Below are 7,500 nucleotides of genomic sequence, written 5' to 3'. Positions count from 1 at the left end.
GGTGGAGTGTAGTTATGTATGGTGTGGTAGTGTAGTTATGTATGGTGTGGTGGAGTGCAGTTATGAGACAGAGTTACGTGGTGCAGTAAACATGAGGCAGACCACATATATAAGCGGCCGGCACCACCCTGGTTATAATACAAGATGGAATATGTAATGTGTATATAGATGGTAGTATAGCAGACCTCCTCCCACCACTGTAGATGGAGACAGCACAGTACAGCAGAAGGCTCCTCCTCACCCACCCCTCCCTCCGGCTCAACAACCTTGCAGGACTCTCTATTGATCAAGTAACACCATGTGTTACATAGAGAACATATGAAGATGGGAAACATATCTGGATATAATGGTTGGTTAACACCTGCAGCAGCTGATGGCTGAGGCAGGTTGTATTAAGGCCAGGCGGATAACTGAGGTTAATGGATGAGGAGTAAATGGATGATCATGTATGGGCCTCCTTGATCCCCACGCTCCCTGCCTTCCCACATGGCACCACGCCCACAGTCTGAGCCCACGCCCATAGTCATAATCACGCCCACTGTCTCTGGATCAGTGATGTTTTCAGTGCTCAAAAACTCGGCCTTCGACCTTGTCTCTGTCTAAGTGTATGTATGTGTGTATGTATATGTGTGTATGTATGTGTATGTATGTGTGTATGTATGTATGTGTAACAGTTGTCCACGTCAGCCGGAGCTCGGCTGGGCCGTACCTTGCCAGTATCGCCGAACGTTCCCACGGCTCGGAAGATTTTCCCACGCCCGTCATGCTGTGTGCACGGGAGTTCCCGCGTCGCTCGCCCTTCCTCCCATGCCCAGCTTCACCGTGGGAGTGCCAGGCACACTGTGGCAAGGGTTGGATGACTGTGGCAAGGGTTGGATGACTGTGGCAAGGTATGGATGACTGTGGCAAGGGGTGGATGACTGTGGCAAGGTATGGATGAGTGTGGCAAGGTATGGATGACTGTGGCAAGGGGTGAATGACTGTGGCAAGGTATGGATGAGTGTGGCAAGGTATGGATGACTGTGGCAAGGGGTGAATGACTGTGGCAAGGTATGGATGACTGTGGCAAGGGGTGAATGACTGTGGCAAGGTATGGATGAGTGTGGCAAGGTATGGATGACTGTGGCAAGGGGTGAATGACTGTGGCAAGGTATGGATGAGTGTGGCAAGGTATGGATGACTGTGGCAAGGGGTGAATGACTGTGGCAAGGTATGGATGAGTGTGGGAAGGGTCGGGAGGGTGTGGGAAGGTATGGGAGAGTGTGAGAGGAGCTAGAAGAGTGTGGAAGGGGCTGGAAGAGATTGAGAGGGGCTAGAAGAGACTGGGAGGGGGCTGGAAGAGTGTGAGAGGCGTTGTGAGAGTATATATATATATATATATATATATATATATCCTAGCCTGAGCCAGGTATCCATGTTATCGATCATCCGTTTGGGACGGATGAACAGCTAGGTTGACTGTGGACTGCCGTTACCAGGATTCGAACCTGTGCCATGCTCGACCCTGGGCGGCCCGTGAATGCGTCACGGTCGGGAACGCTAACCACCACACCACGGTCTGGTGTGTGTGTGTGTCATTACCCATTTGCCGTCACGTGTCGGTCCAGTTCGGTATGGGGTTGGGGGGGGGGAGCTGTACACTCGTGGGGTGCCCGCATCACTTGACCATTCTCCAGTATCATACAACTAGTCATGGTGTTGTATGATCTATCATACAACTAGTCATGTTGTTGTATGATCTATCATACAACTAGTCATGTTGTATGATCTATCATACAACTAGTCATGGTGTTGTATGATCTATCATACAACTAGTCATGTTGTTGTATGATCTATCATACAACTAGTCATGTTGTATGATCTATCATACAACTAGTCATGGTGTTGTATGATCTATCATACAACTAGTCATGTTGTTGTATGATCTATCATACAACTAGTCATGTTGTTGTATGATCTATCATACAACTAGTCATGTTGTTGTATGATCTATCATACAACTAGTCATGTTGTTGTATGATCTATCATACAACTAGTCATGGTGTTGTATGATCTATCATACAACTAGTCATGTTGTTGTATGATCTATCATACAACTAGTCATGTTGTTGTATGATCTATCATACAACTAGTCATGTTGTTGTATGATCTATCATACAACTAGTCATGTTGTTGTATGATCTATCATACAACTAGTCATGGTGTTGTATGATCTATCATACAACTAGTCATGTTGTTGTATGATCTATCATACAACTAGTCATGTTGTTGTATGATCTATCATACAACTAGTCATGTTGTTGTATGATCTATCATACAACTAGTCATGTTGTTGTATGATCTATCATACAACTAGTCATGTTGTTGTATGATCTATCATACAACTAGTCATGTTGTTGTATGATCTATCATACAACTAGTCATGTTGTTGTATGATCTATCATACAACTAGTCATGTTGTTGTATGATCTATCATACAACTAGTCATGTTGTTGTATGATTTATCATACAACTAGTCATGTTGTTGTATGATCTATCATACAACTAGTCATGTTGTTGTATGATCTATCATACAACTAGTCATGGTGTTGTATGATCTATCATACAACAGTCATGGTGTTGTATGATCTATCATACAACTAGTCATGGTGTTGTATGATCTATCATACAACTAGTCATGGTGTTGTATGATCTATCCACATTCAACTTCATCATTTACTTTAGTCCATCCTTCCTCTTATTATCGCACTATTAAATGACCTTTTTACATCTTTTCTAACGTATGTCATGTTTAAGTTTCCACTGTCTGAACTAATTACGAACATTAAGAGTGATCAAGTTATTTGTTACTCTTCTCTCTTCTACAGTGGGTCAATGTATGACCCCTGACCCCTCACTGCAAGTTACCTCCGGCGTCTGCCTTCCTCTGTAGATGTGGCTGGGTAGAGCTGTGGGTTCGGGTCATGTAGAGAGGATGATCGAAGAGAGGCAGGAAGAGAAGATGTGGCAGGGTAGCGGATGGTTTATAAAGTGAAGGTGTTACAAAGGAAGAGATGGAAGCTTTGGGTGAAGGAACGACTGCATTCACACAACACCAGACCATCAGGTCCTTCACAAGAGAGGCTCGGGTGGTAAAGAAAGAATTGGATCAATGTGCTATATGGGGGTGACGTGCCGTCCTGTGAAGGGGTCCAGGTAGACCCGGGTATAGTGTGACAGGTAGAGACACACTGGCTGTGGGCACATGAGGCCATATTGTTCCATTCTTCCTCACGTAACTCATGAAGGCGGGGAACACCCACCCGAGGGTGGGTGAGGCAACTCATACATGCGACATGTCTTCGTATGAGTCAGGTTGATATTGCCACAACCTCATTTAACTAATGGTAATGTTAGATGTCCTCATTTGGCTGACTCATGAATGAGTGAAGATGATATTCAGACAAACCTCATTCAACTCATGATCATATTAAGTGGCCTCAGTTAGGTTACTCATGAATGCGCTACGGCTCGCATGAGTGAAGATGATCATGAGACAATCTCGTTTAACTCATAATCATGTTGAATCTCCTCATTTGACCTGACGTGATCTACATTAACCTCACGTAACATGAGGTCATCTGAGGTCAACCTCATCTTCTCATAATGAGGTGTACTCGGATGACCCCGGGGCTGCTGACCCTCTTCAAATCACAATGACCTTTGACCTGGTTTCACCCCGGGAGGTGCGGGTTTTGACCTGGTTCGAGACGAGGTCAATACAGGTGACCCGTCGTGAGGTCAGGATGCCTCCCATAACAACCAGGGGGTCGTCAGAAACGACCCTGTGGTCGTCCAGAGACGACCCTGTGACCACCTCAGACTCTGGACGACCCTGTGGTGACGACCTGGACGACCCTGTGGTGACGACCCTGGACGACCCTCAACAGCGGCGGTGGAGGCGGGCGTCAGGCTCAGCAAATATGATCTGTCTCCGGAGGAGGAGGAGGAGAAGGAAGAGGAGGAGGAGGAGGAGGAAGAGGAGGAGGAGGAGGATGAGGAGAGGTTGTGTGTGTGTGTGTATGTGACACCTGCTGGGGAGGTGTATATATGTATGTATGTTTACGTACGTAAGACGTGATATGGTTGTGGTCATGGTGTTGAGTGAGTACGTCTCTCCCCCACTATCACTATCTCCCTCTCTGTCTCTCCTCTCCTCCCACTTGACCTGCCGCAGGGGGAGAGAGTTCTCCTTCCACCCTACTACCCTCCCCGCGTCTCCCCTCTCCCCGGCCTCTGGACGCCATGATCTCCCCACCTACCTCCGCCCGCCATGATGACGTCACAGCGAGCCGGGCGCGCCTGCTGACGTCACAGGTAAACACATCAATCAAGAGAGTCAAATGAGCATCGGAACTTGACTAGCGATTCACAACGCGGCCATTGTTAACTGCCCACTGCCACTGGCCACAGTGGGGTTAAAAGGCCATTCTGTTAATTAGGGCCAATTATATTAATTTGTTGTATATTGTTCACCTACAGTTATTGTTTGAGTTAAAAAATGAATTTTCCTGTATTTGTTTAATGGCCGGTTTGATGAGTTTGTTTTGATGCGTTTGTCCGCCATGGATTGACTTGTTGTATATTTCTTTATCTCGTTTTCTTTCATAATAGTTTGTATGGAAAGGGGGGGGTGGTTACTTTGTTAAGTTCATAATGATATGTTATTATCATTTGCCCATCTTTGTATGTATGTTTATTCGGTCATATAACTCATATATTTACGATGATCGACATCTATATATCATGTATCACTTTTCTCCAGTGAGAGGAAGAAAGGCTCTCTCTCTCTCTCTCTCTCTCTCTCTCTCTCTCTCTCTCTCTCTCTCTCTCTCTCTCTCTCTCTCTCTCTCTCTCTCTCTCTCTCAACGCGACACTCCATCTTGGACCCGCCTCATTATCCCTCTCTCCTCCCGCGGTCTTGTCCCACCACTTCTTTCCTCCCCGGCGAAGTCATCATCATGGTGACCTGGGCTGACCTGCCCCGCCATCATTACCTTTACCGGCAAGATAGAGAGGGGGGTCCTTACCTTACCCTCGAGGTTGTGGGCAAGATGGCAGGGTTGTGTGTGTGTGTCTTGCTGGTGCAGCATCTGTAATACATACGAGGCTCCTGCAGCGCACACGAAGCAGGCCTCCTCCACCGCTCCACACCAACGGCTCGTGTGTGTATATATGCCTGGCCGGAGTCAATGACGATGATCATTATAAGTTGATATTGTAAGGCAGCCACCAGATGTGGTGTAGCCCCGGCCGACACATGTGTGGCTGAACGTGATTGTGGAAGTGTTATTGTAGCTTAGGTTATCATACACACACACACACACACACGACGGAGGGGCAAAGTCTAGTCTTGCCGTGGGGGGAGGCGGCGATCGGCCAATATGAAATACTCGACTTGAGGAGGAGAGAGAGAGAGAGAGAGAGAGAGAGAGAGAGAGAGAGAGAGAGAGAGAGAGAGAGAGAGGCGCGCGCGGGGCATGTGATTGGCTGCGTCATGGAGGGAGGGTGGGAGGGTGGGGGAACGACAGGTTATTTACACGAGCAGTCATGTGTACTTCACGCCTGGTGGCGGCCCTTCAAACTAACCCCCCCCCCCCCCCCGACGTCAGTATGGTTCAGTGTAGAGGTGTGTGTGTGTGGCCAGGGTTACAACCTGGTGTGCACGTCAGTATGGTTCAGTGTAGAGGTGTGTGTGTGTGTGGCCAGGGTTACAACCTGGTGTGCACGTCAGTATGGTTCAGTGTAGAGGTGTGTGTGTGTGTGTGTGTGTGTGTGGCCAGGGTTACAACCTGGTGTGCATCATGTGTGTACACACTAGTACAACTGGTACTGCCGGCCCGCTTGTTAAACCCACGACCACCCAGTACACGCACCTCTCCAAGTTTGATATGGCCTTTCACTAGCTTCACTTGTGGCATATATATATATATATATATATATATATATATATATATATATATATATATATATATATATATATATATATAATGTATATGAATAAAGGCAGACTATGATTTATATACATGTGTATGTGGGTGGGTTGGGCCATTCTTTTGTCTGTTTCCTTGCGCTACCTCGCTAACGCGGGAGACAGCGACAAAGTATAATAAAAGATAGAAAAGTTATTTATTTATTCTACTTAATCGCCGTTTCCCGCGTTAGCCAGGTGATTGTTTGATCGAGCAAGTCCTCCGGTGTGGATGAACATCTGGGTTGACTGTGGACCAGCCACCTACAATCAGGATTGGAACCCAGTCGCTGGACCCTGGACAGTCGTCCAAGGTAGTGTCCATTATTATGTCATATAGGAAGGCAGTGTGTGACCTTGTCTCACAGCAGTACACTAGACACACGAGTCGTGAAGACAATGTATGGTGAATTATGAATATTAATATTGAACTTCTTGATATCTCGTACACATTTATTGATGTAAGATAAGTTCGTTATTATTTTTTACATTTGTTTGCCATGTTGAGAGGGAGATAAATTAATTATATTTTTTGTCGTCATAAAAACTGTAAGAAGATAAAGTCACATAGTGAAGATGTATTGATTCACTTGCTGGCTGGCAGAGCTCTTGGTCGACCACACACGTGCTGCCATCTATCCTCAAGTTACCAAACCATTTGTTATTCAGTTGTAGTATTTATCTTATTACTTATCCATGCGTGGTGTCACTTGTTTACCATATGGCCTCGTCCTAGCTACGTGTCTTCGTCCTAGCTACGTGTCTTCGTCCTAGCTACGTGTCTTCGTCCTAGCTACGTGTCTTCGTCCTAGCTACTTGTCTCCGTCCTAGCTACTTGTCTCCGTCCTAGCTACGTGTCTTCGTCCTAGCTACGTGTCTTCGTCCTAGCTACTTGTCTTCGTTGTATATCAAGTGACTGTTATATTTCTCTCTTGTGTCTCCCCTGATGATGTGATTATGACACGAAACTGCACTTGGCAACTTATCGTGTTTCATTTTCCCCTGGAATGATAGGAGAATATATATATATATATATATATATATATATATATATATATATATATATATATATATATATATATATATATATATATATATATATATATATATATATTATCCCTGGGGAGAGGGGAGAAAGAATACTTGCCACGCATTCCCTGCGTGTCGTAGAAGGCGACTAAAAGGAGAGGGAGCGGGGGGCTGGAAATCCTCCCCTCTTGTTTTTTTTTTAATTTTCCAAAAGAAGGAACAGAGAAGGGGGTCAGGTGAGGATATTCCCTCAAAGGCCCAGTCCTTTGTTCTCAACGCTATCTCGCTAATGCGGGAAATGGCGAATAGTATGAAAGAAAGAAATATATATATATATATATATATATATATATATATATATATATATATATATATATATATATATATATATATATATATATATTCGCCATTTCCCGCGAGAGAGAGAGAGAGAGAGAGAGAGAGAGAGAGAGAGGCAGTTG

General features: G+C 45.3%; 1 protein-coding gene across 5 annotated transcripts in view; it reads left to right on the top strand.

Annotated features, from left to right (window-relative positions):
- The window catches only part of LOC139761184 (uncharacterized), a 150,174-nt gene that overhangs the window by 107,892 nt on the left and 34,782 nt on the right, over positions 1-7,500 (top strand). Inside the window, exon 4 of one of the 5 annotated variants that reach the window (XM_071685179.1) lies at positions 6,205-6,324. The exons of the other annotated variants lie outside the window; for them this stretch is intronic. The gene's annotated coding sequence lies outside the window, so the exon portion shown is untranslated. The remainder of the gene's footprint in view (positions 1-6,204; positions 6,325-7,500) is intronic. 5 annotated transcript variants of the gene reach the window in all.

The sequence above is a fragment of the Panulirus ornatus genome, chromosome 39 (genome assembly GCF_036320965.1).
Source record: "Panulirus ornatus isolate Po-2019 chromosome 39, ASM3632096v1, whole genome shotgun sequence".
Taxonomy (NCBI): Eukaryota; Metazoa; Arthropoda; class Malacostraca; order Decapoda; family Palinuridae; genus Panulirus; species Panulirus ornatus.
Note: the sequence above shows the minus strand (reverse complement) of the source record. Positions and strands in the feature narration are given on the sequence as shown.